A 12,053-nucleotide genomic window follows, 5' to 3' on the forward strand; every position below is an offset into this window, starting at 1 on the left:
GTGTAGATCATGATTCCTATGAAGAGTGTATGCAGTACTTCATCAGATGCCCCTAATGAGACGCACAGATGTTGGGGAAGGCTTGGATAGAAATGCCAATGGGTTCTAAAAAACAACAACCTGATGACATGGTCTGAAAGCAACAGAAAATGAGCTCCTTTATGGAGCTCATACTTCTGCTAATGAATATTGAAATTTCATGACATGACATCGTAGTCTAACAGTGTTACTGAGAATTGCTTGTGAGGAGATATGAAACATGGAAATATGTGACCTATGATGTACATATGAACACTAAATAAACATGCTACATTAAACTTTGTAATATTCCCTGTGCTTTCTGCATTTGTAATTGTGTCTAAGGAAATTGGATTAAAATGCATGTATTGCCTAAAATGCTATTTCTTTTTCAATCAATACCAGTCATCCTGAAAGATGAATGCCTTAAACAATGGCAGAAAGAGATTTTAAGATTTATCTGGGGGGGCAAAAGGCCAAGGATAAAACATAAAATACTTATAGATGTAAAAGATAGAGGCGGGTTTGCCCTCCCAGACCTTAAATTGTATTACGAATCTGCTTGTTTGGTATGGATCAGGGACTGGATGAGATTGGACAAGCAAGAGGCACTAGAACTAGAAGGACATGACAACAGATTTGGTTGGCATGCATACTTAGGGTATGGAAAAGGGAAGATTCATAGAAGCTTTTACAACCATCATTAATGAGAGTTTGGGAGAGATATAAAGACTTATTGGAACAAAAGACTCCGTGGTGGCTTTCACCACATGAAGCATTACTGCTCAAACCACTTGGAAAGAAAGGAAAATGGCTCACATATGCTGATTTATTAAAGGAACATGATGGGAAATGTAAATTAAGAGATTATGATGAGATCAAAGACCACTTTCAGAGTTGGTTGCATTATCGAAAATTACATGAAACATATAAAGAAGACTGTAAGAAAGGATTTAGTTATACTAGATCTAGGTTTCAAACGGAAGTGATTGAAGGGAAAGTGAAATTACTGAAGGCCGCATATAGCATACTATTAGAATGGGAGACAAAAGATGAAGAGGTAAAATCAGTTATGATTAAATGGGCACAAGATGTAGGTCACAATATTATGATGGAGGATTGGGTTAAATTATGGAAAACTGACTTAAAATTTACAGATTGTTCACTATTGAAGGAGAACTACATGAAGATGATGTACAGATGCTATACAACACCAGTGCAGCTAGGGAAAATGTACAAAACTAGCTCAAACATATGTTGGAAGTGTAAGGAAAAGGAGGGAACATTTTATCATATGTGGTGGGATTGTAAAGTAATTAAAAAATTTTGGGAAATGATATACAATGAACTGAAGAAAATGTTCCATTTAACATTTGTTTAAAAACCCGAGGCATTTTTGTTGGGGATTGTAGGGAAAGACCTGCCAAAAAAGTTGAAAAACATCTTCATGTATGCAACAACGGCTGCGAGAGTTCTGGTAGCACAAGGATGGAAGACTGAAGAAACCCCAACTAAAGAATCATGGCAAGAAAAATTGATGGATTATGCAGAACTGGCAAAATTGACACATAAGCTATGGGACAAGGATAACTGTGACTTTAAGGATGAATGGGAACCTTTCACAAAGTATTTGAAGACGCAACAAAGTGAACTGGACTCCTTGGCAGGTTTTGAATAAACATCCACAATTTTTTACTGATAATAATTAGCTGAACAGTTGGAGGATCTATACAACTCTATAACATGCAGAAAATAGCATTATTGGAGAAACCAAAGACTGGAAGTGAGGGAAGTCGGGGGGTGGGGGAGATGGGTTTTGTGGGGGGTGGGGGGAGGAAAAATGGGGGGGGGAATAAGGATATGTTTTTGGAAAATATGTTTTGTTATAACTTTGAATAAAAAAAATTAAAAAAAGGAAATTGGAGACTGACATATTTATACTCTTTTTTAGAGCAATGCTGAAGCTACTGTTGAATTCTAATGTATCATGTGTTGCAACAGTACTTATGACAAACGGGAAAGAGAAAAGTCATTATACTTGAGATCACAACTACTGAAGACTGTAAGAGAAATAATCTCAGATACAGTGGTACCTCGGGTTACAGATGCTTCAGGTTACAGACGCTTCAGGTTACAGACTCAGCTAACCCAGAAATAGTATCTCAGGTTAAGAACTTTGCTTCAGGATGAGAACAGAAATCATGCTCCGGTGGCACGGTGGCAGCGGGAGGCCCCATTAGCTAAAGTGGTACCGCAGGTTAAGAACAGTTTCAGGTTAAGAACGGACCTCCAGAACGAATTAAGTTCTTAACCTGAGGTACCACTGTATTGAAAAGAAAATAAGGTGGCTAAATGCCTATCACCTTGAAAGTGAAATGAGATCACTACAAATAGAGTTGTGGTTTCTACATACCTGTGACACCTGTGACACCATGAATGGCATAGTGCTCTTTATATACATATCTGAATATAGATCGAGAAAATAATTATCAGCCTTGTTCCTCTGTTTTGAAATGGAAAACATAGTTAAAATTTAGCTCTTTCACCATAGTATGACAGTGATTGTATTTTCATAATTTTAGTTGTCACTTCTCCAGGTAAAATAAATATTCAACATTTTATAAGTATAATCCCATCTATATGGTCTAAAGCAGGGCTGAGGAAGCATTGGCCTTCCAGGACTCCAACAACATATGTAGGGTCAAAGATTCCCCATGTGTGATCTAAATCACTTGAGTGCATAGCAGAAAAAAGTGAATGCAGAATGTTGAAAAGAGTGTAATTGATGGGGAGGGGAATCCTTTTGGCACATCTTCCTCCATGTTGGCTCCAAATGCATGTGTAGCTTATTCATTATGGGAAAAATGTACAAGCGCTCTTTCCGCATATTAGCAATAAGTAGCAGAAGCATGAATATACATTCTTTTTTGCTTGAACATCTTCTGTTTGACTGATTGCTGTTTGTATGGGGCAACATGACCTTACCTTGGTAGGATGGCATGATTTTTGGTAAAATGACCACCAAATTTTGGAAGATATTTATTGTATTTTTGTAAAGGAGGGAGGGGCAAATTAAGGTCACAGTAGAGGAACATCTGAATTAAATGAGATTAAATTAAATCTGCAGATTGTGCGCCATAGTTAAAGATAAGGTGTGTTGAAAAGCAGCACTAGTATATTTCTGTTATGCTTTCCTTCTATAATTGCACATAGCTTGGCTGTTTTGGCAAAGCTGGCAACAATTTTAATCTTACCGTACTGAGACTAGCAAGATATCTGATGACTTATGTCATCTGGCGCATATAGAGGCAGCAACCAGAGATGATATTGATCAAAATTTGAAAGAGCTTTATAGGTCAAGACGACATCTTGAATTGAATATCAATCTGTTTGGCAGGCAGTGTAAGTGAGTCCCAGTGGCAATATTTGGTCTTATAAAAATGATCAAGAATTGCATATTGATGTGCTTCTGTATTTGTAAATGGATAGTTTGATTGGAGTGAATATTTGAGCAAGATTTTTACAGATGGAGCTGGGATAATTTATATATATGGAAAGGTTATTAAAGTTGTCAGGGTGTGTAGAATGATATAGATTCCGTATAGAAGATATTTCTTTAGCATCTCTCCTCAGGATGATTTGATGCTCTGCATTGCTTGAGCTGCAGTCTTATACAGTGGTACCTTGGGTTACATACGCTTCAGGTTACAGACTCCACTAACCCAGTACCTTGGTTTAAGAACTTTGCTTCAGGATGAGAACAGAAATCGTGCTCCGGCGGTGCGGCAGCAGCAGGAGGTTCCATTAGCTAACGTGGTGCTTCAGGTTAAGAACAGTTTCAGGTTAGGAACGGACCTCTGGAACGAATTAAGTACTTAACGTGAGGTACCACTGTACTCACTTGGGAGCATATTCAACAGGACCCACTTCTGAGTAGACCATGCATAGGATGGTGTTGTAAGTGATGTCCACTAGAGGGCTTCAATGAGAATTGAAGCAAGAGAGGTGAAAAACACATTTTTTTCTTTGTCTAAAAAAAAAGAAACAAACCATGACTGCATCGACTCATTTAATTTTGTTACTGAGAATTAATCGGAAAAGTCCTTTTAAAAGATTTCTTCTGCTGGTTGCTCTTTTCGATCTGTTCTTTCTCACAGCAACTGTGTATCCATCTAATAGTTTTCAAATGCATGTGCCATTCCAAATAAAAAGAGAACATTATAGTGTCAGGTGAGGTAGCTGGATTATTCATTGTTATGCTTGTTCGCTAAGCCTGGAAATATGCAGTTGTCAGAATTTATATTTTAAAAATTTAATATATGGTAAAACTATTGTAAATGGCTGATGAATTAATTCCAAAATGTTAATGAATGAAGATACTGAAGTAGTTTGACCTTCTAAACCGACTGACTCCTTGAATTGGCTAAGCGTATTGTGCAGTCGGTGTATTTATTTATTTTAAAAAAACCTTTTCGGTTTTGTATCAGTTTATCCTTGAATCTCAAAGCAGCAGGTTGACATGGAGGAAATAACAGCTCTCACACTGGAAAAACCTTTAAGATAAGAGTCTAAATGGAAATTTAAATTACAGAAATGTCTCTTTCCTGCTGGGACTTAAATATACAGGCTTAGTATATTTAAATTCAGCCCAGCCTATAGTTCTATACCTGACATACAGTGGTACCTCTGGTTACAAACTTAATTCGTTCCAGAGGTCTGTTCTTAACCTGAAACCGTTCTTAACCAGAGGCACCACTTTTGCTAATGGGGCATCCCGCTGCTGCTGTGCCGTCGGTGAGCCATTTCTGTTCTCATCTTGAGGTAATGTTCTTAACCCGAGGTACTATTTCTGGGTTAGCGGAGTCTGTAACCTGAAGTGTTTGTAGCCCAAGGTGTTTGTAACTTGAGGTACCACTGTATGTGCCTATAACAGTGTCATAAAGCTGATTCCATCATTGTAATGTGATACTACGGTGACCTTGTGCTGGCACAGGAGTCAGACTGTCTATGTAGAGACACTCCATTCTAAATGGTTATTGCTTGGTTATTTCCATAGGCTTTTTGGCTACAAAGCATTTTGTAGCTTGCTCCTAAATTGTAAGCCTGAAGACGCATAGTGAAAGAAGTATGAACTGTGACTGCATTGATGATTATCCCAAGCATCAGTATTAAAACCCTGTGATTTTTTTTTCTGTGCTGAGTTAAGCCTAAATAACAAAGACTAAATAGCACAACATGAGTCACTCAAGACTGCTAATAAATAAGTGCAAGGCGGCGAAGGACAAAGGCCAGGCTCCTATTTGACAATTAGAAATTGATTAGAAAGTTTTGCACTGACCTGCTAAGTATCTGGCCTGATGCTGCATAGTGTGAGCAGAAATAAAAAAATTGGGGATGCAAGTGAATATCTGTAGCATGGACTGATAACTGGATGCTCAGAGGCAGCCGTTCATGCATTTCTGAAGTGACAGCATAGATTGTTGGTGGAAATAAGTTTACACACAAAACCAGTCCCTATCAGAATGCCTAAGGACTCATTCAGACTTCCTTCTGTGCCATTTCTGTTTCTAGACATAGGTCCCTGCTTAAAAGCTCTGTGTCTAAGGGTTGGGTTTTGTTTTGCTTCCTCTGCAAAAATGCACTCTTTACTGCTGAAAACAACTCCATGGAAAACCCAAGCTGTTGTATGTTCAGCATTAAAGAGTGGGTTTTTCTGGTGAAAGCAGCACGGCAAGAACAAAACAAAACAACAAAAAGCACTTGGAGATGGAGAAAACACAGGGCAGGAGGTAAGTGTGGGTGAGGCCTAAGCAGATTCCTATGTTCATAATACTACGCTGTGAATAATACTATAGTATGCTACTTTGTTGTTGTTGTTTGTTTATGTCCCTCCTTTTCACCTGATGGGATTCAAGGCAGCTTACAGTTAAAAACAAGAATATCTAAAAACACAGAATAATAATAATAATAATAATAATAATAATAATAATAATAATAAATAAATAAATACGAACCAATTTAAAACAATTATATAAAACATTAATCACATGTCATAACTTGCTTAATATGGAGCAGCAGAAACATTAAATCACAGGCCAAGAATTCTCCCATTACGCCAGGGCAATCTAGTTTGTCAGTTCTGTGGGTTTGGTGTTTTTTATTATTAATATCACAAGGCATAGTTAACATGGGTACCCAGATGCTTAGAAAGTCGAGGTAATTTTAATCTGTTTAAGCATTTTAACTTTTGTGTGTTTTAAAGTAGAATTGTGATTCCCCCCCCCTTGATTTCACTGCTTATCTTTTGTAAACTGCTTTGAGATTTTTTGTTTTGTTTTTACAGTCAAGCAGTGTATAAATTTTATGAAATAAACAAATAAAATGAGTAATGTTTGGCCCAACCAGATGTAGTTTGGCACAAAGTGTTCTATTTTGTCGTTTGTTATAGTGGATAACTAGAACTTAATTTTTTAGCAAAGCTTTAGATGTCATATAGAATCCATTCCCTTTTTGTTTTGTTTGCTTAGTTCTTAGATGAATGCTAGTATCTACCCCCCCAAAAAAGGTTCATTTACATTTTATACAAGAGTCCTTGGTATTTTCAGCTTTTAAGAGCTTCTGAGTATGATGAATGACTTCCAATCAATGCACTTGCATTGTGGCTGATTTTTTATTTTTGTAAAGCAAATAATTTACTTAACAGATACTGATTTGGTTCCAGTGTGGCAACCCCATTAAAATGATTGAATACTAAATAATGCTAATATAGAGTCACAAAGAGGGATATCTAAAACATTTACTTTTCACCTGTGTCTTATCTAGTAATTATGGTCATTCCTGAGAAAATTATGGATACCTAAGTCCTATTGACAGCAATGTGGCTGAAGCATCTAAATATGAAGTCTGGTTGTTGATTTCAATGTCAATTAGGCTCACCTAAATTTGTCTGGATTGCACCCTAAGACTGCACTTCTAAACATACTAGAAAATAAGCTCCATTTAACACAGAACTTAATACCTGTAAATACCTTGTATTCTAAATAGTGCTACAGGAGAATAGTATCTTGTGTTTTGTGCAGAAAATTACTTTTCACTGATAATATAGCTTCCATGATACAACTTGTTGGAAAGGATTCAGCATATCTTATTCTTCTTACTCAACCAAATATGATGATGAAATTTTATACATGTACATTACAATTTAAATGGTCATATTCAACTTTCATTGATAACTCTGTTTTCAGCTGAGAACAAAGAAGCCACTATATCCAATTTAGTCATGTGTCTGTAAATGATGAGCTTCTGGTGCCAATGACTGTCTTGTTTTTGTGTTCGTTCATCCATGCTCTAGTATGCTTTAGCTTGTCCTGAATTTACTCAACTAATTGAGAGGTACTCAACTAATTGATAGTTTGTTCTCTACCTCGACCATTTTCAGCAGCTTAAAAACAGGAGGATCTTCAAAGAAATGCGTACTTTTCTTGTTTTCAAAAGAACTTTAAATATTTAAGCATTCATGGTGTTCATTGTCTTGTACTATTCCAATAATGATGCTGGGTTGTTACTACAGCTATTACGCAATAGTACACAGCATCACCCTTTGACCTTGAGCTCAATCTACATTACTAGGCTTTTGTTTTCATTCTACCAAGTTGCCTTCCAAATGATGGTCATGTGTAAGAAAACATGATGAGAAAGATAAGTTGTAGGTGAGTGAATGCCAGTTACAATTCTCCATTTGCCTACCTCTGTCCTTCCCTGTCACTCAGTTATATTTACAGAAAGAAGCTTTCTTGGTTGTTGAGCCTTTCTGGTGTCCACGTCCAGCCTTTGAATAACTGTTCCTAAGACTTTTAAGAATACCACTATTTGCCTCTCTTCAGAGGCGATGTACAGCAGTACCTCGGGTTAAGAACTTAATTCATTCCAGAGGTCCGTTCTTAACCTGAAACTGTTCTTAACCTGAGGTACCACTTTAGCTAATGGGGCCTCACGCTGCCACTGCGCGATTTCTGTTCTCATCCTGAAGCAAAGTTCTTAACCCGGGTTAGCGGAGTCTGTAACCTGAAATGTATGTAACCTGAAGCATATGTAACCCGAGGTACCACTGTACCTGTGACACGTATTCTGTCCATGAATGGCATAGTGCTCTTTATATACATACCTGAATATAGATCGAGAAAATAATTATCAGCCTTGTTCCTCTGCTTTGAAATGGAAAACATAGTTAAAATTTAGCTCTTTCACCATAGTATGACAGTGATTGTATTTTCATAATTTTAATCCGAGGTACTATTTCTGGGTTAGCGGAGTCTGTAACCTGAAGCGTCTGTAACCTGAAGCGTCTGTAATCCGAGGTACCACTGTATTGGCATACCTAAGATATATGTGGAGATAGGAATTGCATCTGCTGGCTTCAGAAAGAAACTTGATTCTCCATAAAGAAGTTGATTTTCCATGCAATTCCTAAATGGGAAGGTGTATGTGTATTGGTGTCTCAGAGGCAACAGGTTGACTAAATGTAAGCTGTTACCTTACCTCCCACTTTTCCAGCAGTACCCCCCACCCCGCTTCATTCAGGAAGAAGAGTTTAGCATAGCAAAGACACTGACTTATAGAGGTGTTGGCCATGATCTTGGAACAGGCATGCACAACTTGTGACCCATCAAAACAAATGTAGCTTAGTAGCTACGTTTTATGGCAAGGGCTACTCCGGAGGGTGCAAGAGGGCATTGATTGCTCTTCTGACCGGTGTTTGTCGCATGCTACACTGTTTCTGTTCTGCTGCCATTAGGCTTCTAAAAAGGCAATGTTGTTCATTTTGCTGTCCACTGGAGTGGAATTTTACTAGATTTATTAATTATGTTCTCATCACACACCTTTCCTTTCTATGCAAAGGAAATGCACCACTTATGGTGGTGCAGGGAAACCACCATCAATTATGCATGGTTTGAGGACTGAAAACAACTGTGAATACCAATCATAATTGGTCATATTGATTTTCGTTCCAGACATGGGGCGAATAAGCAACCACAGGCAATTTCTGTTTCTGTTTCCATCAGAATTGCCCAACATCCCTATGTCTGAGGGCTGCATTCATACTTGGCCCATCTGCCTGTGGGCTACATTACAGTGCTGGGTATGGTCATCCCATACATGCACATACAGATCAGTAGGGGAGGGGAGGGGGTTATTGCAACATCTCCACACATCATATGGTCAATCTGATTACTGAGGGAGGGTATTTGCAGTGTCTGTGTGTCTGCTATTGGTGCTAAAATTGGTGGGATCTGGATAGGTCAGAAAAATGTTCAGGCTGATAAACCGGGAGTTAGGTCCTCAGTTTTATGGCCTGCCAGTTGATTGACAAATCATGCTGTGCCACTTGACAGCAGAACCCTGTGGCTGACAATCTGCATTCAGCCTGGTGGCCCACAGGTTAATCTGACTTTTGTACATAGTGATACGTGCATTTCACTCACTAATTGACTTTTACTTCATTTATATACATTTATATACAATGATTTGTTTAAGTTGTGAACACAGTCTATGATCTATGTTCCCTTTACTGTATATCTTTTCTACTCCAGTTGTGTGTTTTAAACCTGGTGTGCAAGTCATTTTGGAAATCTTACTTTATCTCCCTCCTAAAGCAAACCACTTTAGGTATTGGTTAGAGATAAGCTCTTATTAAAGATTAAACCTCATCTGATAGTTTTGGGACATGATGATCCAATGAAAATGTTGAGCCTGCTTCCAATAATGCTGCTGTATTTATACAAGCATATTTGGTTAAGTGGTGGCTTGGCATGAGTTCATTTCTACTGTCTTACAAAGTTCTGGTGCTTATAAATAGACAGACAATGCGTAATTATAGTACTACAGGGGCTTCTGTATGTGAGAAGAAATGTAGTCATTTGCTAGGGATAATAATTGCTTTCATTTTCAACAGGGTTCCTCACTGTTATTTAGGAAGAAGCGATCGGCACAAGGATTGGAGAGCACCAAGACCAAAAAGAGAAATTGCACTTCTTCGTTTGTAATTTTGAGCAGCTGAAGTCTTATCCATTCACTTTCAGTAAGTTCCATTTGTGTGATTTTTATTATATTATTCCAACTTTCTTTTGAAAAGATTCTGTATATAATACACAGTGTCTTTTTATGAATATTGGGAAATAATACGTAACAAAATTAATTTTCCTGGAAAGTATAACCTTATTTCATAGAAAATTACAGTGTGCAAATTATCTTATCTTCATCTTATTTAGCTTTGAATGCCACATTGAATGTCTAAATCAAATTAGTTGTGATAACTATAATTATTGGACACATGTGTATTTCTTCGTGAATAGCAACAGGAGGAGCCTTTTAAAAATATATCTAGGTAGACTTTTAAAAAGTAAGTGCTGGCTCACACTTGCAGGTTATCCCAGCCACAGATAGGTCTGCCATAAGCATGTGGATATGCTGCCATATGACGTTAAGTGGCAACTTGACACAGGAAATAAATATCTGGTTGCTGAGATTTCCTTAGTCACAGACATGCTGGAGAAATTCGTAAAGGGTTCATCCTGCCTGGAGTTCCCCAAGGGAACACCAGTAGACACAGGCTTAAAGAGAAAAATTAGGCCTTTGTTAATACCAACGTACCTAGGGGGTCAAACAACCCATTGGAACTGCTCTAGTACGAGTAGTTTTAGCTTCTGGAGTTGGCATGCCAAATGGGTCTTACCTCCTCACCCCACACCCCCAAAAGCAACACAGACAACTTTTAAGCTCTCTGCCTTGCTTACCAGATTGTAGGAGGCTCTCGTGAGATCTTGCAGGAGTTTCCACGTTCTTGCAAGAGCTTCCCACAGCCCATAAGCAAGATAGAGAGCTTAAAAGCTCTTTCCACAACAGGGAAACCCTGTGTAAAAAGAGCTTTTAAGCTCACTGCCTTCACTGTGTTTAATTTGTGAGATTTCATTTAGACGGCCATCAAGCGCATAAAGTTGAAACTGCGTAAGTTAAATGTGTAAGTTGTGAGTTGTCTGTAATAGAGGCTTAATTTGCAGTGTTGCAGCATTTTTTATAATATGTTGCCCATTACTAACTGATTCATAAATCCATAACAAAATATAAGCACGTCTTATATTTGGTATATACCTGTTGGATCACAGCATCTCTTTCAATGCCCCACAGGGTTAATCATGCCATAATTCTACAAAAGCACAGAACCACCAGCACCACCCAAGAATCTGATATCAGGGACATGTATCTCCTCTCTCAGACACTCCATTGCCTCATTCTTCTGATATCTCTGGTATCACACTTTCATTCTATTTTCCTCCTCCTCCCAGTCTCCTATTTTCCTCCTTTTTCTTTCTTGCCCTCTCAGTTGATTTGCTTTCTTTTAGCAGCTCTGATGCCAAACTGGGCCTTGAGAAGCATATGAAGCTCAAAGAGGGACTGGGAGAGATAGTTGTTGTTGTTCCTATTTTCTCTTTACCTCTGTGTGCCTTTCAGTGGAAGAAAAAAGAACCACCTTTGCCATCTCAAGGCAAATGGATCTTTTAGTGGGGAGAATGGGGCTGAGGTATTGTGGGCACCAGGAGAAGTCCTCAAGGATGCACAACAACCACAGGTACCACAATGGAGGCCCCTGCTCTTGAATATGCATTAGGGGTGGTCAAGAAGTTCTTAGCTTTTAGGGCAAATTAGATGTTGTGCTGGTCTGCCCTCACCACATACCAAAAGCCAGGAGTAGGTGTACAATTTGAAGGAGTGCACAATTCTCCTTATGCCCACCACTCTGTAGTACCTTTCATTTGTGCCCGTTCTTTGAACTCCACTCTTTGTTTTGTATGTGATTGGTGGAAACTTGCATTTTAAAGAAAGATATTGGTCCGAAGTAGAACAGAGATGAGCTTGGAGTTGGGCTGAAAACTTTTAAGCCCTCATCCAGTCAATATTTAAAGCATTTCAACTATTAATGTTGTCTGATATTGATTTATTTTACACTGTTGGCAGGCGAAGGGGTATGTGATGTGATG

At 38.3% G+C, this 12,053-nt stretch overlaps 1 protein-coding gene across 1 annotated transcript in view; it reads left to right on the plus strand.

Moving 5' to 3' along the window:
- The window catches only part of CNTN1 (contactin 1), a 159,023-nt gene that overhangs the window by 16,713 nt on the left and 130,257 nt on the right, over positions 1 to 12,053 (plus strand). Inside the window, exon 2 of the mRNA XM_053405202.1 lies at positions 9,971 to 10,096. The gene's annotated coding sequence lies outside the window, so the exon portion shown is untranslated. The remainder of the gene's footprint in view (positions 1 to 9,970; positions 10,097 to 12,053) is intronic.

Source organism: Podarcis raffonei, chromosome 10 (genome assembly GCF_027172205.1).
Source record: "Podarcis raffonei isolate rPodRaf1 chromosome 10, rPodRaf1.pri, whole genome shotgun sequence".
NCBI classification, from domain to species: Eukaryota; Metazoa; Chordata; class Lepidosauria; order Squamata; family Lacertidae; genus Podarcis; species Podarcis raffonei.